The sequence below is a fragment of the Danio aesculapii genome, chromosome 17 (assembly GCF_903798145.1).
Source record: "Danio aesculapii chromosome 17, fDanAes4.1, whole genome shotgun sequence".
In the NCBI taxonomy this organism is placed as follows: Eukaryota; Metazoa; Chordata; class Actinopteri; order Cypriniformes; family Danionidae; genus Danio; species Danio aesculapii.
The window spans coordinates 28,749,318-28,774,649 of NC_079451.1; the positions used below are offsets into that span (position 1 = coordinate 28,749,318).

General features: G+C 37.3%; 1 protein-coding gene across 2 annotated transcripts in view; it reads right to left on the bottom strand.

The window, feature by feature from the left end:
* The window catches only part of b3gnt2b (UDP-GlcNAc:betaGal beta-1,3-N-acetylglucosaminyltransferase 2b), a 38,012-nt gene extending 32,154 nt beyond the window's left edge, over positions 1–5,858 (bottom strand). Inside the window, exon 1 of one of the 2 annotated variants that reach the window (XM_056477453.1) lies at positions 5,542–5,858. The gene's annotated coding sequence lies outside the window, so the exon portion shown is untranslated. The remainder of the gene's footprint in view (positions 1–5,541) is intronic. The other variant, XM_056477454.1, reaches the window with a different exon arrangement.
* Positions 5,859–25,332: the final 19,474 nt, after the last annotated feature.

The following is a 25,332-nucleotide window of genomic DNA, read 5'->3' on the forward strand; positions in this document are numbered from 1 at the left end:
TTCAAAGCATGCCCAACTGATAGAATTTGTATACACGTGTAGAAAGAATTATCAGGGCAGTGTTTGTACTTTTACTCTCCAAAAGCTATAAGAAGCAAAAACTATTAAAAGGAGAAATCATGCTATAGTATAGTTTGACCATTACAGAGGATGCCAACTTGATTTACCAAGTAGGACATGTTCCTGGATTAACATCTTTGTTGATCTTGGAACAACATTTCAATCAGCCAATCGGAATTAAGAGATATGTTTACCATTTGTGTTAAGTTTAGGAATATGGTTAGGTTTACGCACTTCTACGTGATTATTATCCAACTATTATTCCCTTCTGATTTTGGGAGTAATTTAGTTATGGTTTGGGTTTAGGGGTAGGGAATAGGTCTGAATTACATTTTTCAACAAAATGTATGTTCCAGGATCAACACAGATGTTAATCCAAGATCACATCTTACTTGGCATAATCATGACGTGCGTACAGAGGATATCTTAAAGCACATTTATATTAAAAAAATTTTGTTTCACTGTAAAAAAAAAATGGGACAACACAAAGGACATAAGTTAACTTATTCGTTTTTACAAATTTAAGTAGATTTGAACATGAAACTATTGTGTTGCCCCCTCCCCCTCCACCAAACAAAACATTAATTGAAGAGTTCAGATGCAAAACCTACAAAAAGCACTTTTACTCAGGGCCCTTTGTGTAGGTTTAGTCATTTCACATGTATAGTGGTGAATATGTTCTTTTTGTTGTCTTTAAAATGAAATGACTAGATATATTAATTATCTCACAAATCTAAATCAATGTGTGCAAGCGGATGGCCTTGTTTCGAGTACTTTGAACGTAACTAAAGGAGTTCCACAGGGTTCAGTACTGGGCCCTCTTCATTTTACTATATATATATATATATATATATATATATATATATATATATATATATATATATATATATATATATATATATATATATATATATATATATATATATATATATATATAAATAATATTAATCAAAATATTTTCATTATTACGCTGATGATACAGTCATATACACAGATGCATCTACACCCAACTTGATACAAATTACATTTGTAAAAAACCTGTTCTTAGCTATATGGCCTTCGGTCACAGGATATTTATTTACTGTCTGTTCCTAAAGTGCGGACTGAGATGGAAAAAAAGGCTTTAAAATGCGCAGCACCTTTTGCATGGAATAATCTACAAACAAAGTTGTGGTTTAAAGAATTTATATTAAAACGAGTATAAATGATTTAGAAATTGAAGCAGAGGCTTGTAGATGTTTTGAATAGTTTGTTTGTCAATTTGTGATTCATGTTAACTGTTAATTGTTTTTTGTTTGTTGTCTGTTGACCAATGTGACATGTGTACTGCCTAATCTGCCAATGTGTCTTTCCTGGTAAAATGAAGGTTATAATAATAATAATAGTTATAATAATAATAATAATAATAAAAGGCTGTTCAAGTCCAAAAACATGTGGTATAGGCGAATTGGGCAGACTAAATTGTCCGTAGTGTATGTGTGTGAATGAGTGTGTATGGATGTTTGTCAGTGATGGGTTGCAGCTGGAAGGGTATCTGCTGCGTAAAACATATGCTGGATAAGTTGGCAGTTCAGATTAATTTCTTTAACTAAGCCGAAAAGAAAATGAATGAGTGAATAAAAGGCTGAGAAATTTGCTTATTTTAGAAGATTTCAGATGGCATTTAGAGGCTTTTGCATCTGAACTCTTCAATGGTGTTGTTTCAGCTCATTTTAAATAAGTAGGTTTAACAAACAGCAAACATCATTTTTGGAGTGTAGACTAAACCAAGAATTTATCATTTATATCTATAAAGACTAGTCTGGCAGAAACTCTACTTGTTCATGTCTTTCTAAACTCTGACTGAGTGAAATTGCAGTCAGATTTACCAACATTCAAAAAGTTTCTTGATTAAAACTGAAATCATTTTCAATAAGAAGGATTTCTGCATTAGGGAAAGGTTTACAGGTTTAAAGGAGCTGCTTTTTTAAAAAAGAGTTTTAAACATTGCTACAAAGCAAGCCTTTTATTTATTTATTTATTTATTTTTGCCTTTAAAATGTGTTAATGCAGCTACTTTAACACTGTTAAAGATTGTCTGCAGTGATATCTCGTGTAGAACTATTGTACTGCAGCCGTCTTGAATTAGACTCCTGGTTTGTTCAGACATTACTAATAGACTGTGGCTGTTTTACAAATCTCAACACCTCTGGCCGAGCTGTGATATAAAAAAAATACTATTGCTTTTTTTTAAAAAGAGGTGGAGCTGCTCGGAATGTCCAATACTGGCTTCCTGTTCCAGTGGAAATTACATCAACACACCAATTAACACTAAACAAATGTATGTGAAACAGATTATATAGCTAGCTTCAGAGCTAGGTATTAATCCATATCAAGTATTCGTTCTGTGTCATACATTCTTCAGCAAACAGAAACTGTAACTCATCTAAAACTTTGCAAACATAATGTACTTATTCATACACACACAGCTTAGATTTTCACCCACATGTACAATTATGCATAATACAATATGAATGCAAACACTTAATTTCCTCCAGGATGGCATTATCTTTTATATTAGTATTGCATAATATCATATTCTAGGCTCTATATAATAATGTCAAATCTCTGCTCCATATTTTTCAATAACTGCCTAATTCATTTAGACTGTAAAGATTAAAGCAAAAATGTCTGAGGCCAAATTAAACAAAACTAAGAACTGCATTAAGCCTCACGAGGTCTGAAATGAGGTCATCAAAGAAGGAGGCTATTGAAATACTTCATTATGAGCAGTATTGGGATCACATGTTTTATGAAGGCCAGCAATCTGATGACTGTCCTATAAATAAACAGGACGACCCAAGTCAACAGTCAACACATTTCTTAGAAAAACATGGGGATACAAATGGATTTCTGACATGACATCACTCAAACATTACCCCAACGGGTTGGTCATTGTTTGGGTTTTATCAGTTTTACCAGTGCCAAATAAATACTTTAAATATGATACCAGTGTCTAAACAGGGAATAAATATAGCATTTTGACAGACTAGGTATTTCACAGAAGTTATTGATAGATATTTCTTTGTACTTTAATGCACAGCAGCTGATATTCGTTATTCATTTTGCACATGCACTGATAAGTGCATGTGCGAAATGAATAACGAATATCAGCTGCTGTGCATTAAAGTACAAAGAAATATCTATCAACATATCTATCTACATATATATGGTTAACAGATTGGTCTTTACCAGATCTGTATCTGTTCTGTCTCTCCATTTCTTTTCTAATTTTAAAACAAAAATGGCTTGGTTCAGTCTTGAAATCTCCAAACAAATCAAGTAGTGCAAAAACAATTCCAAGCACATGTGCGAGCTTCTCATACATCACATGAGCGGTTAGAAAAATTGAGCTGCACACACACACACAGTGCACAATTATAACAAATGACAGTAATATTACTTATGGGTTACGCATTTAAAAAGTAACCTATTGATCTTTTCACAGAAGCAAGTAGGGCTGCACAAGAAATTAAACTAAAGTCACAATTAAAAACACTGAAATTGTCATGCACATCTTGTCAGTGAAGCACAGTTCTGTTATTAGTAGTAAAGCTTCATCTGAAGGCCAGTGGGTGCTCTTGCGGAAACACAATAAAGTGGAAAATGCCAATAGAGGCTGCTGAATAAACTTTATTTCAGAATTTACTGATTTGTTGACTCAACATGAGTTTTTATTATGATTTTCCATATTATAAAGTGTTTAATAATGCAATGCATTCAAAAAATGCACAAATCAATTAAGTTAACTTAACACTTTTAACAAATTTATGTGGATTGAACATGAAAAAATTAAGTTGCCCCAATAAAATCTCAAGAATTGTGCTGTTTCAGCTTATTTTAATGAAGTAGTTTGAAAACAAGTAAAAATAACTTTTTTTGAGTGTAGGCTCATTCTGAAAACGTAGCCCTATACACCCCATTCACACTGGGCTTCAGCATCAACGCTTCCCATTCACTTTGAATGGGTGACATCAGGTGTTGCCAAACTGCATTGGGGATCTGTTGGCGCCGCTTCAGTAGAGTTGCTCGCTGCAGAAATTTTTTTATTTATTTTTTCCTAAACTTTTCAAGCGCTGACGGAAGCATCAGCCAATCAGATCACTGTATGCAAATACACGAGCTCAGACAGAGGGCGATTGCTGACTAATTTCATTGGCTGACGCTGCTATGATGATCACGTCAATTCCAACTTCAGACACACCCTCTGTCAAGCGGTGACGCTGAAGCCCCCTGTGAATAGGACGATATACGTATGTATGGTTGCATATGATTTTTAAAATGAAGGCTATGGGATGGTATGACGGCATTCCTTTTCACGCTTACCAGCTGACTGATTACCTTCATATGAACGGCTTTCCCGCTGTTACCAGTTTGTTCCGTTAGCACATCATGTATGTCAGTGGACTTGAGAGGCAGAGAGGAGTTGACCACGAGTCCGGTGAGAAGACAAAAACAGAATCCAAAAAGTAAAATAAACAAGTAAATAACAGGCAGAGAATGTGGTAAAATCTGAAAATGTGTCAAAAATCAGACGAGGGCTTTTCTTTTTCTGCATTGCTTTTGAAAATTGTTGGTTGGGTTTAGGAAAGTGGGTGGGTGGGTCAATCAATCAGTCAGTCAGTCAGTGAGTCAGTCAACATCAGCCTCTGGTGGGTTTACACGAGAACAGCAGGCGTGAATGGCACTCACGAGAGAACTTTGAGATCTGAAAAAGCATACACGGCAGCCTCTGGTGGATTTGCAAGAACAAAAACTGCAACAAAAAAAAAACGTAGCTCCTGGGACGTATTTGGCGCTCTCCAGAAATGTATATCAAAGTACTTCTTCAGAATGAGCCTGAGTTGAACGTATTTGACACTGCTAAGAGTAGTATGTGGCATGCCTTAGTGCAACATGCTCACGTGTAGTGTGAAAAGCCACATCCTCCCACTAAAGGATTTATTTCAAACACTCGGTAGGTCGAAGTTATAAAGTGAGTTTAGAGTAAAACATGTTATTAAATGTTGCATATTCACGTGATTTCATCTGGACAATTTAATTTATGCAATTCACCTATAGCGCATGTGTTTGGACTGTGGAAGTTTGCAATCCTCTGCTTTCCTCTACACCTCGGATTTCAATCGACAGCTCAGACATTTAGCAGTCACCAAAATAAAGCATCTAAATCTGCATTGTAATTTGGAACCCAACTCTAATCCTAATAACAGGCATAAACAGAGCTATTAAAGATAAACAGGGAACTTAACACAACTTCTCCTCTCTGCTTGTACCGCCCATCTCCTCTGCTACACAATATAAAACCTCTAACTGGAAAAAGAGATTGAACACATAAACAGATGCCCTTTTAACTTCAGGCAGGCATGTAAACAAAGCACTGGGAAGATTGCTAATGTTCCATAGACAAAGAGAGAGAGGAAGAGGAAAGAGTAGCATACTCACTGTTTACTTTGTCCAGGCTCCATTCTCCAGCTATAAAAGGCAAAAGTCTTCAGGCCTTGATCTCACTCTCAGCCAGCTGAAAGCTCTTCACAGGCTCTTGACCAGGCTTGACTTTTGTGTAGATTTGTTCTTGAGTGCTTGCTACACAAGATACCCTGAAAGACAGCAAGGCAGGGCACTATTTATGGAAGCAACAGTGTCTAAACTACACACACCTGAAGGTCAGAGTGCAAACTATCTCCAATGCATGGACTCTGGAGAGAAGTAGACAAGAATTGCACAAAGAGAATACAGGCTTGGCTTGTTTCCGCTTCTCCCAGAACAATCTTTAGAAAATGAAGCCGCATGGAAATTATCAAGGAGAGAAAGAGAGAGAGAGGAGAGAAGAGAAGGTCCCGGTGAGATCTAGAGTGCTGATTGAATCTGGAAAATAAAGGAAGCCTGTGTTCTTAGAGAAACCGGACAAAATTACCCAAGAACTCAGTTACACAATTATGTGAAGCCAGTTTCCATAAGCAATAAGTGAACGCATGAGAAGAGATTTTTTATGAAAATACAGTACACATGGAATCTTTTCATTCCACAAAAGGGTTCTTATAGTGGAAAAGGTACTTTAAATGCAGAAGAAAATACTTATTTTTCACATCAACACTGCATCAAAATGCTTTTCTTACTTAGATTTTTTGTCTTGTTTCTAGTCCAAATATCTAACAATTCTTAAATAGAGAAGCATTTTCTAGACAAGCAAAACATGTCTTGTTTTAGGAAACAATACTGCAAAATTAAGTACATTTTTCCTACAAAATAATTGTGTAAAAAAAAAAAAAAAAAGATTATTTTGCTTACCCCATTCACAAATTATTAGGAAAAACTTTCATTTTAAATTTAGCTTTGGGACATGTTTCTTTTTAACACAAGACAATAATTTGTGCTTGATCAGAAAATGCTTTAATTTAAGAATTTGAAAAAAGAAAACCATTTCAATTATGAATGACTTTTTTTGCAATGAAGTGGCAAAAAGTTTGGTAACCACTAAATATTGATTCCTTAACTCTTCTGAAGTAAAAACATTGTTTTTAAACACACACACACACACGCGCACACACACACACATTTAATCAGTAACCAGTATATTGTGGGAATTAACTTGCACACTATTAATATTGTGGGCACTTCAAAATGCTCTGAACTGTTATTATTATTATTCATTCATTCATTCATTTTCTTTTCGGCTTAGTCCCTTTATTAATCTGGGGTCTCCACAGCGGAATGAACTGCCAACTTATCCAGCATTTGTTTTATGTAGCGGATGCCCTTCCAGCTGCAACCCATCTCTGGGAAACATCCATACACACTTATTCACACACACATACACTACGGACAATTTAGCTTACCAAATTCACCTATAGCGCATGTCTTTGCACTGTGGGGGGAACCGGAGCACCCAGAGGAAAACCACGCAAAGCAGGGAGAACATGCAAACTCCACACAAAAACGCCAACTGACCCAGCCGAGGCTCGAACCAGCAACCTTCTTGCTGTGAGGCGACAGCACTACCTACTGCGTCGCCCTACTATTATTATTATTCACTGTTATTATTATTACTATTACTATTATTAACTGTTATTATTATTACTACTACTACTATTATTATTATTAATAATAACTGTTGTTATTATTATTAACTGTTATTATTATTATTGTTAACTGTTATTATTATTATTGTTGTTGTTAACTCACGCGAACACAGAGAGAACATGCAAACTCCATACAGAAATGCCAAGTGACCCAGCCGCAACTCGAATCATTCTACAATCATTGAATAATTTATTATTACTATTATTATTATAATTCTCTTTATTCAGACACTAGGTCCAATAGTACAAAAGACAAACAAAACAATACAAGCACTCAGTTTACAATAAAAAGGACAGTTATGCCAATATTTATCAAAAGTGACTGATAACGCACCTCAGTAAGGCTAGGGTTTAGCAACAACATTAAAATGCTATGAGAATTCTCCAATTGACAGATAAACTTATAGATCAAATTTCTCATCGAAGCAAAAAATGATCGAACACTTACCTTACAAAATAATTCACTTGCACTTGCATTTCTTTCATTAATTTTAAGAGCTAATGCGTTAATGCAGAGGAAGACGTCTGTGCAGAACACATGGCTACATTTAGATGGAAAGGACAGAACCAAGATAAGTGAGATAAAATGGCCAGAAAGAACGAGTGTGTGTGTATACGTCTGTCTGTGTGTGTGTGTGTGTGTGTGTGTGTGTATGCGTGTTTCAAGATGTACCTGGGCACAAATGTTCTTTTTGTTTTTGCTCTTGCACAATAAACTGCTTCTCTTGTTGTGGGGTTTTTTTTTGAGTGTACCGGAAACATTGTAAACCTTGTGTGTGCAAGATGAGCTGTGTGTGTGTGTGCGTGTGTGTGTGTGTGCTCTTCTGTGGCTAAAGGGGAAATTACAGTAGCCTCAAAACCCGTTTTCATTTTCATAAGCGTTTTCCAGAGAAATGACCTAAAATGATTCTTTTCACAAGCTTTTTAGTCTGCAGTCAAAACATCCAAATATTCTTAAAAACTGAAATGAAGGTACCCTCGCCACAACAGAAAAAGCACTTTTAATGCATCTGTGAGGCTACATAACAGCACCTCTAACTGACAGCCCGGTTACTTTGGCAAATGAGACACTAAAGCTTTTTCTTCATGTGTAGATAGAAATAGATTGAAGATATATAGATAGAATAGATAAATATATATGCTTGTTAACCAAGTTGGTAAGAGTGTTCCTGTGATATCTCGAGCAAACACCCTTTTGATTTTGAATATTTGATTTTTTGAACATTTAATTTTTTAGCTGTTAGATATTATATCATTTTATATCATATTTGAGATATTATATAACTTTCAGGTGTTATAATCTTTTATATAATTAGTTGTATTTTGAGTTGTTTCTTTGGTACTCTGGGTTTTTGTTTCGCAGATGTGAGTTTGTTTTTGCATATGTGAGTAATATGAGTGAGTAAATATGAGTAATGCCAAGAAAATGTCAATCATGCTATGAAAAAAATCAAGTTTTCACCAAAATAGCAAAACCCTTTCTAAGCTTTTTGTGTGTAGTCTTGCATTTTACAGTACTTTAAAAATACAAAAAGAAAGTCTGTCAATATTTTCAAACAATTATATTTGATTTACTAAAGTCACACAAGTGCCAATTTCACATCTCTCACATCCATAACGAAGATGTGCTTTTCCTCATAAATGCAAAAATGTAAAATAAACTCTATCATGTTTGTTCAACAGAGCGCAACTCTTATTCTTTTGATTAGCATTTTGATCAGTTTAATTCACAGAATTTCTTCAAAGTATGTTGTGGAATGTAAACTTGCAGACCTCTTTGGTCACACCCATAACACATGTTTACTTTCCACATTTAAAAAAGTTTAGAGATGGATATTTTTCTGATCCCATAACTCAATGTTTTGGAAAATATATACAGACATTTCAATATAATGTTAACATATAAACTTACCGGCCACTTTATTAGTACACCTTACTAGTACCGTGTTGGACCTCCTTTTGCCTTAAGAACTGCCTTAATCCTTCGTGGCATAGATTCAACAAAGCACTGGCAATATTCTTCAGAGATTTTTGTTCATATTGACATGATAGCATCAAGCAGTTGCTGCAGGTTTGTCGGCTGCACATCCATGATGCGAATCTCCCATTCCACCAAATCCCAAAGGTGCTCTATTGGATTGAGATCTGGTGACTGTGGAGGCCATTTGGGTACAGTGAACTCATTGTCATGTTCAAGAAACTCGTCTGAGATGATTGACTTGACATGGCGCATTATCCTGCTGGAAATAGCCATCAGAAGATGGGTACACTGTGGTCATAAAGGGATGGACATGGTCAGCAACAATACTCAGGTAGGCTGTGGTGTTGACACAATGCTCAACTGGTAGTAACGGGCCCAAAGTGTGCCAAGAAAATATCCGCCACACCATTACACCACCATTACCAGCCTGAACCATTAATACAAGGCAGGATGGATCCATGCTTTCATGTTGTTGATACCAACTTCTGACCCCACCATCTGAATGTTGCAGCAGAAATCAAGACTCATCAGACCAGGCAACATTTTTCCAATCGTCTATTGTCCAATTTCAATGAGCCTGTGCTAATTGTAGCCTCAGTTTCCTGTTCTTAGCTGACAGGAGTGGCACCCGGTGTGGTCTTCTGCTGCTGTAGCCCATCCACCTCAAGGTTGGACGTGTTCAGAGATGCTCTTCTATATATCTCAGTTTTACGAGTGGTTATTTGAGTTACTGTTGCCTTTCTATCAGCTCGAACCAGTCTGGCCATTCTCTTCTGACCTCAAACTAGGCATTTGTGCCCATAGAACTGCTACTCACTGGATATTTTCTCTTTTTCAGATCATTCTCTGTAAACCCTAGAGATGGTTGTGCATGAAAATCCCAGCAGATCAGCAATTTCTGTAATACTCAGACAAGCCCGTCTGGCACCAACAACCATGCCACGTTCAAAGTCACCTAAATCCCCTTTCTTTCCCATTCTGATGCTGGGTTTGAACTGCAGCAGATCGTCTTGACCATGTCCACATGCCTAAATGCATTGGGTTGCTGCCATGTGATTTGCTGATTAGAAATTTGCATTAATGTACAGTTGGACAGGTGTAGCCAATAAAGTGGCGGGTGAGCGTACTTTCTCTGTAAATTTATGTTGAGTTTTTACTACAAATGTCACACCCATAACGCTGGATTTTCTCATATTCTTCACTGTGGACTGTCTTTGAATTGATACTGTAAATCAATTTGACCTTATACTGAAGTGCTTTTTAAGCCATCATTTTTTTCATCACAATTGGAACTAACACACCTTCCCTTATCCCCTCAAAGCAAGCAGTGTGTATAAATATGAGAAAATAATTGCTCAAATACATAAGCAATTTAAGTAATCCTGATGAATGAGGGCTGATCTTCTGGCTGTGCATTTTATTCTAAGCTCACTCCTGCTATCAGTCTCTAATTGGTCTTCATTCATCGTCAACCACCATACTTCAGGACCAGACTTTCTATTGGTTGAACTTCCTTCTGTTTTCAAAGATGTTTCAAACACCCCATCATCATCATCATCAGTATGGCACAACTGGATTCTAGATGTCATTTAGCTTTGACAAAATAGCTTGTAATCATACGTCAAGAGCTATTCAATATGCATCATAATATACACTTGGCTTACTTGCATCAACACCTGCTATAAATAAATCTGTGATCTTCAATGCAAAGGCTTCTTAAATTTCGGTCTAGATTTCATATTCCAACAGCACTAATTGTGTGTAAAGGATAAACTTTTATCGGCCCAAAAATGAAATGTTTTTATAGCTGTTTTATAGCTTTATCTGCATTCCTTATGTATTCTCTGTGTACTGTAAAACATGATAGTAAAAATAATGGTTTAGCTTAAAAACTTCATTTTTGTACTGAATGTCAATTCAAATCTTATGGCTTTGTCTTTCTCGAAAAAGGTGCCCTTTTTAAAACAGCCATTATTTATTATTAACAGCCATTATTTATTATTAACAGCCATTATATGAATATTTTTAAATACTCTAAAAGGTTCAATAATAAAAAACAGTTCACAGCATTTTGAAGTGACCACAATATTAATAGTGTGCAAGTTGATTATCACGGTAGACTGAATGGTTAAATATCAGTGTGTGTGTGTGTGTGTGCGTGTGTGTGTGTGTGTGTTTAAAAACTTCAGAAGAGTTAAGAAATCAATATTTAGTGAGAACCATGACATTTGTTATTCAATTGCTAGGCCTATTTGTTATCAACTCAATTCGTTAATTTTCCTTCTGCTTAGTCCCTTTATTCATCAGGGGTCGATACAGCGGAATGAACCGCCAACTTATCCAGCATACGTTTTACACAGCGGATGCCCTTCCAGCTGCAACCAAACACTAAGAAACACCCATACACACTCATTCACACACAAACACTATGGCCAATTTAGTTTATTCAATTCACCTAAATGTCTTTGGACTGTGGTGCAAACAAGAGCACCAAGAGGAAACCCACACCAACACAGGAAGAACATGCAAACTTCACACAGATATGCCAACTGACCCAGTCAGGACTCGAACCAGCAACCTTCTTGCTGTGAGGCGACAGTGCTGACCACTGAGCCAGTGTCACCCAATTCAATTCATTAAAAAAAGAAAGAAAATGCTCTAAATGGAAAAATGTTGCCAGACAGAACACAACAAATCATTTACCAAACACCCATTTACCAAATACCCAAAGAAAGTGATCTTTCAGTAATTTCTCTCCTCAAATACTCATATCGGAGACGAGATCTTGCCACTCACAAACACACATCCAAGAAAAACACACACATTCACACGTTTGGCGGGAGCTAGACCTGTTTACACAAACTGTCTCTGTACAGAACACAGAGCCCTTTCACATCCACACCAGAACAAGAAAATCTCAGTCTGGTCCAAGAGCACGCGTGACGCAACGGTGCCTCTCCACCCGGACTGACGTCATCACGGTCGGTACCAGACCTGAGCGTTATTTGTGTCTGCACTTTTTCAGCCGCACAAGCCTATCAACAACACATTCCGTAACTTTCCGTTATTCAGCGCTGACCTCGAGTGAAGCCTGCAGCAAATCATTGACTAATGTACTCAGGACTGTCTGACCTCCACTGGAAAGCTTTCTAACACACTCGTATGAGAACATTGGATGCTATGAGGAAACCATCGAGGGCACGCAACTGTAATGTGACTAATGTATTTGAGGAAGTGCAGAAAGAGGAACGAAGCCCAATGAAACAACCGAATTTCAGACTTACTATCACATGGTTTCCTTTAGTGTAGTGCACGTGTGTGTGACGCAATAAATAACCGCAGCGATGACCAAATGAGACTTTAGCGGAAGATTTGATCACTTCCTGAAAGTATAACGTAATAACTGACAAGTAGAGTAGTTCAACACATTGCAAAACCTAAAACTAGGATGATTTTTCTTCTCTCGCCTAGTTTATCCAACTTCACCAGTGAAGTGGTGATTTCTGTTTATATTGCTGTCAGAACAACATCGCCACCTTGTGGACAGTATGAGACACGGACATTCGAGAGCTGCTGAGTCTGACAGTTCAGTTGTGTCTTTAATCTCGAGAAAACGTTTTGTACTCGCATATATCATAAACGCATATGTCTAAATTGAACTAATATTCTTAATTTGCTTAGTTAATATCTATTATACATGATAAAACAAATAATATATCGTTAAATGAAGAGCAGGGTGCGAATTACAGGGGGGTTTGGATGGGATTGACCCTTCTAATTCATGCTTGATCCCCCCTGATATATGTCAAAACAAGATGTATGGGCGGGTGAGTCCTTTAATACTGGGTAGCAGCAAAAAGCCTCGGCTGGGTCAGTCGACGTTTCTCTGTGGAGTTTGCATGTTCTCCCCTTGTTGGTGTGGGTTTTTTCCGGGTGCTTCTGTTTTCCCCACAAGTCCAAAGACATGTGGTATAGGTGAATTTGATAAACTAAATTGTCCATAGTGTATGAGTGATGGGTTGCAGCTGAAAAGGCATCCGCTGCGTAAAAACATATGCTGGATAAGTTGGTGGTTCATTCCGCTGTGGCGACCCCTGAATATTAAAGGGACTAAGCCAAAAGAAAATGAATGAGAGAATGAATGAAAATCAAGGCATAATCATATTTTATTCTGGTAAAATAAGAGTAATCTAAAGGCCTTTGGCTTTCATATAAGCCACTTGTCATACCACATGATCAATTAGAAGTCAAATTATTATTTGTTGTTCCTAAATCTTGGATAGATGACAAGACTTTTGTCAGGTAGTATATATATATATATATATATATATATATATATATATATATATATATATATATATATATATATACATATATATATATATATATATATATATATATATATATATATATATATATATATATATATATATATATATATATAAACTTAAAAAGAGTTAACAGAGTTGAAAAAAATGTATAAGAAAAGTTGAGTGAACATTTACTAAATAATTCGCTTAAGATATTTGAGATCTAAAATGTCAAGGTTTCAGAAGTAGACCAGAATGCAGGTTGACGTGTGCTTGTGTTTGCATTATTTGTGGTGGCAGATGGATTGACAGATTGAAGTGTCAGGTGTCTTTTAGCTGTAGGAGTGTGAACACTGGTTCCTGCATTAAACTGATTAACTACAGATTTTACCAGCACCAACAAACACATGCAATCACTAGGCAGAGTTTCATATGGGCACCACAGAGTTAAACTAGTAACTGTGAGATTAGAGTTAAGAAAAATCAAGTCATGTTGTAAGATATAAAGCCACCATTATGATAAAGTTGCAAAATTATGATACAAAGTGAAAGAAAAAACGCATGTATGTCGCAAATCAATGTATGTCGCAATTGTGAAACACAAAGAAAGAAGAAATCGATTTACAAGAAATAATGCAATTTTGAGAAAGTCAAATTGTAATAATAGCACAAGCCAAAATGAGGAGAAGTGAACTTGCAGTCTTACTGTGAAATGTTGCAACTGTGAGAAATAAAGATTCAAGAGAGATTAAATTGTTATCATGAGAATCAGAGCTCAGTCTTAACAGAGCCACAGTATATGCAAGAATAGTTTTGTATTAATCACCTTTTATAGCCAAGGTGTGAACAGCTTATGATTAAATTAAAACACTTGACTTCCACCAACTTCTTAGGTTTTAAATGTCAAGAACCTACACTGAAACAAATTATTAGTTGACTTTATTAAAGACTGTGAGTAAACCTGATTAAATAAATGAACTACACTACCAGTTAAAAGTTTGGGGTCAGTTTTTTTAATGTCTTTTTTTGTGTGTGTCCATCAAGGCAGCATTTATTAAATGTAAAAAAGTTAGATTGTTAAATATTTATTAAAATTTTAAACAACTGCTTTCTTATTGTGTGTTTAAAAGAGATCGTAATTTCTAATTTAATATAACGTTTTTTTGTTTGTTTGTTTAATTGCTGAAAAAGCAGAAATGAAATGTTTCAATTAAATGTTGTAAATGAATCAGATTTTTGAAAATGTACAGTGAATAATGTCACTCGATGGACTGTGCAGATCACATCAGTGAGCAAATCAAGGCATAAACTAGCATAATTCTGTTATAAATGAGATTGTTTTTGTTTTTACTGTAATAGGTTCATAATAACATGTTATATATGCTGTTTTAGTTAATATAAAGCAATGTTTTTTAGTCTTTTAAAAATATTATTAAATAAATATTAAGGAAATTATTCATTGCAACTGTTTTTACCTTCGGTCCACTAGCCTCAATCAAGTTTGGTTTTTGGCCCTTCATAAGAAAAAGTTTGGGTACCCCTCTTCACCTACCCTTAGAAGTGAACATTTTTATGACAAGACATCATCAATGTTCTTAATTGCCAGCCCACTTCTGTTACCACTAAACCACTCATCACCTTTCACCTAACCAAACATTAACCTTCAGCGCATTAATAACACTGTGTGACTTCCACATGACATCGCAGCTTCACTTTGCAGAAGCACATTCTTTGATACTGGTGTGTGTACATCTCAGTTCCGTGACTGTATTTTGGTACATTTTAAAGGGATAGTTCACCCAAAAATGAATTTATCATTTATCCCTCATGTGGTTCTAAACCTTTATCAGTTACTTTCTTCTGTTGAACACACAAGAAGATATTCTGAAAAATGCTGGTGCTGCATGGACTTCCATAGGAAAAATATTTACCATGGAAGTCAATGAGTCCCAGCAACAAGCATTCTTCAAAATATCTTCTTTCGTGTTCAACAGAAGAAAGGAACTCAAATAGGTTTCGAACAACTGAAAGGTGAATAAATGATAGCAGATGTTTCATTTGATCAATTATTTCATCACACTTTAAATATTGAATGTTTACTGCAAGAGCATCTTCAGCTGAACCCTCTTCACATGCTGGATTCCCTCTGTAATTAAGAGTGCTGTTAATCTCTAAATCTAATTTGGGATGGTTCACTTTGAATCACATCTGAAGGTGTAAATCGGGGTTTAAAGAAGATATGGGACATATGGTCAACAGGCACCAGGCTCTAAATCGTGACCTTTTAGGGTTTATCCACAGGGATAAACTGAGATTGGCACATCTGGGTGTGAGAAAGCCTCCTAACCTACTGTAGTGTGGCAGTGCCATACCTGTGAGAGGAGCGAAGCGAGTCGAAAGGCGAAAGGACGGAGAAAAGCGGTGCTGTACTTCAGGTCTGGACAATGAAAGCGATCCTGCGTACAGAGAGACTGCAGCCCAGTGAACTTCAGGCTCTGTTCGGAGAAGAGAAGGATTATTCGTGCTCCCTGAATGATATTGTTCACCACACAGAGGTATGTGTCATGTATCTATGCATCTAAGGACTTAGTTATTACTAAGTACAATGTACAATGTGAATTCAAAACGGTACAGTATGAAAACAGTACCTTGCATAAACTGCAGATGAAGATATTGTAAGATAAGAGTGACTCTGTGGTTTAGAAAAGATCGAGGAAATGCTGCTGTAATTAGAAAACATGAAACTGAGTTTGTCATATTTTAGTCACATGGTGTCAAGGGAAAAAAATATCACTGAAAATGGACATTGGGAAAGATTGAGGACACATGCTGTAGAAGTATACCACTACTGAGATGGGATACAGTAACAGAACAGACACTGGAGGATCAAATCCAAATCATTTTTAGCTCTTTAGTCAATAAAGTCAGAGATTTACTCAAACCTAAGCTGTTGGAACAAACCAACAATAATGGGTCAACTACTATAGTACCATTAGTGTAATGTAACATTTCAGCTTTTTTAAAACTCAAATTGGGCGACACGATGGCTCAGTGGTTAGCACTGTTACCTGACAGCAAGAAGGTCACTAGTTCGGGTCCTGGCTGCATCAGCTGGCATTTCTGTGTGGAGTTTGCATGTTCTCCCCGTGTTCGCTCCAGGTGCTCCGATTTCCTCTAAAGTCCAAAGACATGCGCTATAGGTGAATTTAATAAATTAAATTGGCCGTAGTGTATGCGTGTGTGAATGTGTAGATGACAGTACTGGGTTAGGGCTGGAAGGGCATCCGCTGTGTAAAACATATGCTGGATAAGTTAGTGGTTCATTTCGCTGTGGTGACCCCTGATGTATAAAGAGACTAAGCTCAAGGAAAATGAATGAATGAATGAAAAATTCTAATTTACTATTTAAACTAGGGTCAGCTTTACTGATTTTAAATTAGGATTTATTTAAATTAAGGTCAGATTTACTAACATTTTTGGCATTAAAATGCTGCACTTAAAAAAATAGTGGGTTTTTACAACTTTATCTGGGTCAAATGGACAAAAACAACCTAGGAGTTCAGTTTTCTGATTTATTTTGAAATCATTTTCTATGTAACACAGCTGTTAAGTGAGTTAAAACAAGTTTATAGTTTATAGCGTATACCAGTGGTGTTTAGCGCCAACCCTAATCAAACACACATGAACCAGCTAATCAAGCTTTTACTAGATATACTAGAAACGTCCTGGCAGGTGTGTTAAAGCAAGTTGGAGCTAAACTCAGCAGGGCATCGGCCCTCCAGGACTGAGTTTTGACACCCCTGGGCCCAGTTTTTCAAAAGTAATCCAGTGGGATTTTGGATCACGGATTGGATCAAATCTTGGAAATGGGTTTTTCAAAAGTAACAGAGACGTTTTGAATTAAGATTAGACCATGTAATCCAATGTTACATTTGATTTGGATCAAACCTGCCCTTTGGGTTATTCAAAACTTTAAACTCAGATTGGGATCTATTTGATCAAAAAACCAAACAACAACAGAAAAAACAGGATAATCCTGATCCCATCAGAAGGGTGGATTCAGTTGTGATTTTTGAACAAAATAAAATAAAATAAAAACTACTTAATTGGGTTACTTAATTTTTTTTTTACTTTATTTTTTTAAAGTGAATGATCACAAACTTAATGGTTACTGATGATATATAAATTCCTTCATATTTTAATCCTATATGAAGCATGTCACATCTAATGAGACATGGTAAACAACAACAACAAAACAATATCTAAGCACTTTTGTATTAGAACAAACTTAAAAATGTGTTTCTTACCCTTAAAACAAACAATGGCTGTTTGTGGCCACTGGTATTTTGCCTACCTGTTGTTATTTGCTAAGACAGCAGGCTACACTGTTGGTTCCATTTAAGGCTCTGGTAAACAGGTTTAGTAATCCTGAAATTTGGTATTTGGATCACAGTGATTTAACCCAATGTTCCTTTAATAAAAGTAATTTAGATCAGTTAATCCTGGATAGCAAAACATGGGATTTACAAATCTGGACCAATTTGGACCAATTGGAAAAACCATATAGAAAGACACACAGTGAAAAAAATGCCATGAGGTTTACTAAGGTTTGTGGTGGTCGGTTTACTGGTATTTGCATCTTTATTAACCTAATTTGCGCTCAACATGCTGTAATAATTGCAGAAAACAGATTGATTTTGAAACTGCTGTCATCATTTACAACAAATACCAGATAAAAACAAATCTAAACAAGTTGATTAACAAGCCACATTAGTTTTGATTTGTGCTGCTCTTAGATTTTGGTCATTATGAAAATAAGCTTCCTCATTTGGATCCATTAATGTGGTCATTATCATAACTTACTACTTCCATCAGCACGTTTGTGGGATAAAATATGTAAATCTGGCCTTGTAAATTGTTCATGTTCTGCTCTTCTTGCTCTCTCAGGAGTGTGATCAGCATTACAACAATCAGAATATATCGGCTTGTGACTTTCCTTTTCTCTCTGATGTTGACTATGGCAAGCAATATGCAGTCCATCATCTGCAGAGACCTGTGTTCTCCAACCAGGATTACTACATCAAACTAGAGGAGCTGAAGAAAGATCACCTGAGAAACATGGCGGAGCTGGAGAATCTGTACCTGAGCCAGATCAGACCTCCTCAGAGAGAAAGACCCATCAGTACCTGCTGGAGACACAGTGGAGAAGACACAGAGAGGTCTATGACTGAATAACTCAGTATTGAGGGAATGAGCCAAGCTGAACATTAAATGGATAGTTCACCTAAAATTTAACATTTACTAACCATTTACTTGTTCCAAACCTATTAGCGTTTCTTTGCTCTGTTAAACACAAGAGAAGATATTTTGAAGAAAGCTGAAAACTTGTATCCGTTGACCTCCATTTGCTTTTCCTACTATGGAAGTCAATTTTTACAGGTTTTCAACATTCTTCGAAATATCTTCTTTTGTGTTCAACAGAAGAAAGAAACTCTTAAATGATTTGGAACCATTTGTGGGAGAGTAAATGGTGAGTAAATGTTCATTGCTAACTATCCATTTATATAATAGGTTTTTTATAAGTAGGTCTTTGGATTTATCAATTTGATTTCTTATTTTAGGCATAACAATTACTCTAAAGATTTGTTTGGGGCTGAAAATGAATCGATGAACCCTGTAGGATCATTCCTGACCTTTGACCTCATTCTTTAGTGAGCAGATGGAACTCCAGGTTGGCAGAAAGGTGTCACTGGGCCGTTTGAAGAATGAGGGCCCTCAATCCAACTATAAGGTCAGTAAGTTAATCAGCAAGTCTGACATGAAGAACTCACTCAACTCTATTCTCATCATGTTTAAGAATGCTTAAAGCAATAGTTCACCCAAAAATGTATTTTCCGTCATCATTTACTCACCCTCAGTTTGATCTAAAAATCTAGTTTCATTCTTCAGCTGAACACAAAAGAAGATATTTTGAAAAATGTGGATGTGACTTGCAAAGTTATTTCATTCTATCCAAAGATGCAGAGACAAAAATGATTCATTGGATTTACAATTTTCTTAATGTGAGTGGCTGCGAACAATTTATATGGGTTTAATTTAAACAAACTAATCAAATTTAGTCAGGTTCAACTTAATTTGTTTAAATTCAGCCCATATAAATTGTTCGCAACCACTTACCTTAACAAAAATGTAAATCCAATAATCTTTTTTCAGTGTAGCAGTGACCATCATTTCAACATTCTTCTAAATATCATTCTTTGTGTGTTTTATAGAAAAATGAACAACTTGAGGATGAGGGTGACAGATATTTCAGTTTCGGGTGAACTATCCTCTTTATGCTCTCAGAAAACTGTTGCAAATGTACTAATGGTTGTTTTGGAGCACCAATAAGATGAATAACAAAATATATCCTTCTTGTTATTTACCAGTCTAAACTTTTTATTCTGACATTCAGTGGCCTTTTCTAGTAATTAGTGCATTTTAAAAGAAATACGTCAGCTTCCTTTCCACTAAAAATACCACAGTGAGTCACAGCGTGCATTTTTCATTATATGTTTGTGGTTATGCAGATAAGGTTTAGTGACTGCACTATAGTCATGATGATCCTGTCAGTCATCATGATCATCAGGTCAAAATGCAATGGTGCGATGGTGTTTATATTTAAACAGTTTTTCACTCTAATTGTTTATAATTATTAATTTTTTATAGTATATCTGGATGATATTTTAAATGAGTAAAACCATCTTGCTGACAAATGGGTGAAACCTAGTGGTTCGAAGGATGGGGACAAATGTATATGATATGAGAAAAGAAAATATTTAGTTTTTGGGGGGCTGCACTGTGATCCCTGAATGGAGTTTAATAAGTTTAATGAAATTATTTGTGATAAAAATATGCCCAATGACTTTTTTGAGAAATTTCTGGCAGCTAGCTTCCTGCAACTCTCACATAGCGGCCCACTGAAGCTAAGCAGGGCTGTGCTCGGTCAGTACCTGGATGGGAGACCACATGGAAATGCTAGGTTGCTGCCGGAAGTGGTGTTAGTGGGACCAGCAGGGGGCGCTCAACATGCAGTCTGTGTGGGTCCTAACACCCCAGTATAGTGAAGGTGACTCTATACTGCTTGGTGAGCACCGTCTTTTGGATGAGATGTTAAAACCGAGGTCCTGACTCTCTGTGGTTGTTAAAAATCCCAGGATGTCCTTTGAAAAACAGTAGGGATTTAACCCCAGCATCCTGGCCAAATTTGCCCACTGGCCTCTTTCCATCATGGCCTCCTAACCATCCCCATATCATAACTGGCTTCATCGCTCTGTCTCCTCTCCACCAATCAGCTGGTGTGCGGTCAGGCACAATATGGTTGCCAACGCGTCATACAGGTGGATGCTGGACACTGGTGGTGATGACTGAGGAGATTCCCCTGAAAAAATGTGTAAAATGTTTTGAGTGTTCAGAAAAGCCCCAAATACATGTAGGAATTATATATATAATTCGATGTAGTGGCGCAGTAGGTAGTGCTGTCGCCTCACAGCAAGAAGTTCGCTGGTTTGAGCTGCAGCTGGGTCAGTTGGTGTTTCTGTGTGGAGTTTGAATGTTCTCCCTGCATTCGCCTGGGTTTCCTCCGGGTGCTCCAGTTTCCCCCACAGTCCAAAGACATGTGGTACAGGTGAATTGGGTAAGCTACATTGTCTGTAGTGTATGAGTGTGAATGAGTGTGTGTGGATGTTTCCCAGAGATGGGTTGCGGCTGGAAGGGCATTCGCTGCATAAAAACGTGCTGGATAAGTTGGCGGTTCATTCCGCTCTGGCGACCCCGGATCAATAGAGGGACTAAGCTGAAAAGAAAATGAATGAATTTACACCAGGGGGTGTCACGGTGGCACAGTGGGTAGCAAGATCGCCTCACAGCAAGAAGGTCGCTGGTTCAAGCTCTGGCTGGGTCAGTTGGCATTTCTCTGTGGAGTCTGCATGTTTTCCCCATGTTAGTGTGAGTTTCCTCCGGGTGCTCCAGTTTCCCCCACAGTCCAGAGACATGAGCTATAGGTGAACTGGGTAAGCTAAATTGGCCATAGTGTATGTGTGTAAATGCACGAGTGTATGGGTGTTTCCTAGTGTTGGGTTGCGGCTGGAAGGGCATCCACTGAGTAAAACATATGCTGAATAAGTTGGCGGTTCATTCCGCTGTGGGAACCCCTGATTAATAAAGTGACTAAGCTGAAAAGAAAATGAATGAATAGTTACACCAACTAGGTGTATTCTGTAATTGATGGTAAAAAATATATGTTAGTCATTACTTTTGCTAATGTCATGAATCTTTAAAACATCTTAGAGAGGTTTGTAGATCATTTGCATGTCATTAAAAATCAATATATCTGCAAAAAGGACTTTTTTAATTCTAATATTCGAATTTAAAATCCCAAACTATATTAGTGTAATAGTGTCACCTATTATTAAATAATAGTGTAACCAATTATTAAATATTTTTTCCCTCTCCAGACTCAACAGATTTCATTGGAGGAGCACAAGATGCTGCATCAATCATCTCACAGCGCAGCCAATCAGCTGCCAGAAAACCAGAGACGGTACTCCAAAATAACCATTCCCAAACCATTCCGCATGATGCTTCGTGAGGATGACCGCAAGCGACGCAACGTCAAAACGCGATCTGAGATAGAGCTAGAAAATGACAGACTAAAGAAAGAGCTGGACGAGCTGAAAGAATGCGGCAAGAAGTTTCGTGCTAAACCAGTTCCTGCCACCACTCACTTACTCCTCTACGAGATCATCAATCAGCGCCCAAATAAACTCTTGCAAAAAAATCAAAGCGTCCAAAAAGATCAAGGCCGCAGCGGATCGAACCAAGCTCAACAACATTCCACTCCTCTGCCATTTAGCTTCATTGAAAGAGAGCGAAAGAAACGCGAGAAAAAGCTAACAGATGAGCTAAACAGCATGACTCCCAGAGCAAAGCGAACAGCGTTTAAAGCCAGACCAGTGCCGAGGTCTTTGTACAGGTCCAGCTCCCCAAACTCCGATTCATATGAACCAATTAATCTGAATCACAGATGCACTACACTGCCCCCTAGGATCCTGGAGGAGGGAGAGGAGTACCATAGGAAATTATCAGGGACAAAGAGCACAGATATATCCCGTCGTGGCAGCAACTTTAAGAAGTGGAAGAACAAGGTAGAGGAGGAGATGGAGAGACAGAGGAACCGAGAGAGAGAGCGAGACTGGTCCTACATTCATCCGCTCCGCAAGACCAGCTTCTGCCAGGAACCACTGAACACCTGCAAGAACGACTACATTAGTGTTTAAATACTGAGCCCAATGAGCTAAACCAGAGCCTACAATACAGACAACTTCCCATCAGTTATGATGATAGATCAAGATAGAGAATTTGGGTTTCTTTGTGTTACTGTATGATGTAGCTGTTAAACTTATAAAGCTGTTGCATAAACACTCATTCAATAGTCTTTATTATACGTCTCAGCTGGATATTAAATGGACTCTAATGACTTAAATTAACTGAGATTACACAAACAATGGCATTGGGTGTCACGTTTGTTAGATCTAAATGAACAGTATGGTTCCTTTAGTAACATTGAATATAGGATCGTATCAGTTAAAAGGTACTTAGAATAAATTTCTGTCAAAATTTACTCATCGTCTTGTTCTTTACTGTTCTGGCGTTCCTTCTTTGGGTCATTGTGTTGCATGTAATTGCAACAAAGATGAAAGTATTAAGATTTAAATATAAGTATTTTGTATGAATCATGCACTACATCTTCTGACTACAGAAAGACGGAGCTTTGTGTGTGAAACAGACCAGAAATAGACCAAAGACCAATCATCATATATTGATAATAATCAGTAACAATTAATTCATCAATCTGACATTGTTATTACTTTTATAAACACACAATTCTGTGCATCACACTACATATTTATATACACTCAAAAACGATTTTGGTTGTTCAAACTATTTATTTTAGATGAGCTGGACCAACACAATTCTTGAGACTTTTCGGTGGGGGGACAACTTAATCGTGTTCAATCCACTTCCAAAAACAATGAAGCTAACTTAATCAATATGTGTTGGGACAGCATTTTTAAAGTGTACTTTTCTGGGTTTTCTTCATGTTGTCCCAACAGATATCGATTAAGTTAACTTAATTGTTTTTACAAATTGTAGTTAATTAAACATAAAACAGGGCGACACGGTGGCTTAGTGGTTAAACTGTCGCCTCACAGTAAGGAGTTCAACAGCTACATACTCAGCTGGCATTTCTGTGTGGAGTTTGCATGTTCTCCTCATGTTCCCCCGGGTTTCCCCCTGGTGCTCTGGTTTCCCCCACAGTCCAAAGACATGCGTTGTAAGTGAATTGAATAAGCTAAATTGGCTGTAGTGTACGTGTGTCAATGAGTGTGTATGGATGTTTCCCAGTATTGGGTTGCAGCTGGATAGGCATACGTGGTGTAAAACATACGCTGGATAAGTTGGGGGTTTATTCCGCTGTGGCGACCCCTGATGAATAAAGGGACTAAGCGGAAAGAAAATGAACCCCCCCCCCCCCCCCCCCCAAAAAAAAAAACCTCAAGAATTGTGTTGATTCAGCTCATTTTAAATCAGTAGTTTGAACAAGCAGCAAAAATAATTTATCTTCTTAAATTATTTAAGTTTAACTACTTATCTAAAAAATAAGCTGAAATAACACAATTCTTGAGATTTTTGGGGACAGCTTAATTGTTTTATGTTCAATCCACTTAAATGTGTTACATTAACTTAATCAATTTGTGTTGGGAGGGACATGAATGAATTGTGGAAGCCAGCATTCTCTACAGTGTCATTACAATAAAGTCTTTATATTCTTACTAAAACCTTCTGAAATATTGTTTCAATTAATACACAAAAAGTTCCATAAACTGGGCTGCACAGTGGTGCAGTGGGTAGCACGTTCACCTTACAGCAAGAAGGTCGCTGGTTTGAGCCTCGGCTGGGTCAGTTGGGGTTTCTGTTTGGAGTTTGCATGTTCTCCCCGTGTTCGCGTGAATTTCTTCTGGGTGCTCCAGTTTCCCCCACAAGTCCAAAAACATGCGCTATAGGTCCCAGTGATGGGTTGCAGCTGGAAGGGCATCTGCTGCGTAAAACATATGATGGATAAGTTCCGCTGTGGAGACCCCAGATTAATAGAGGGACTAAGCCGAAAAGAAAATAATTGAATGAATGAATAAGTTCCATCAATTTTCCAACACACTATTTTACTTGAATTTTAAGAGTTCACCCCTGATGATTGATAATAAAGCATATTTGGCATGCTGTCCCAGGACAGAGCCCTTCAATCCCTCTCCTGTTTGAAGAGTGAGAGGAAAGTTTTAGCTCAAGTGGTTCTCGAGAACTCCCCTGCTATATAAGACAAATTATAGATTACTGTGGAAAAATACTGTTGGCTAGAGGTCGTCTGTTGTGCCAGTTTGGTTTGTTCAGTTCACTTATGTTGAATGTTTTTTGACTGTGGGAGGAAACCGGGGAACCCCCACATGAGCATGGGGAGAACATGTAAACTCCGCACAGAAACATTGGCTGGCCTGGTAAGGACTGAACCAGTGACGTTCTTGCTTTGAAGCAACAGTGCTAACCACTGGGCCGTCGTGCCGCCCTGTCTAGAAAGGAAGGAGGAGTAGGGGTGGAAGGGGGATTCTTTAAAACGAAGACACTGAGGTAAGAAACTGGTTATTTACAGTGAGGTAGGAATTGACTGATTGGTGGATGGTGTATTAGTTAATGCTGGACCAGTCAATCATAAGCATGCGCTCCTCTGAAAATGAGTTTATGAATAAACCACACTTGTGTAGGGGAAAAT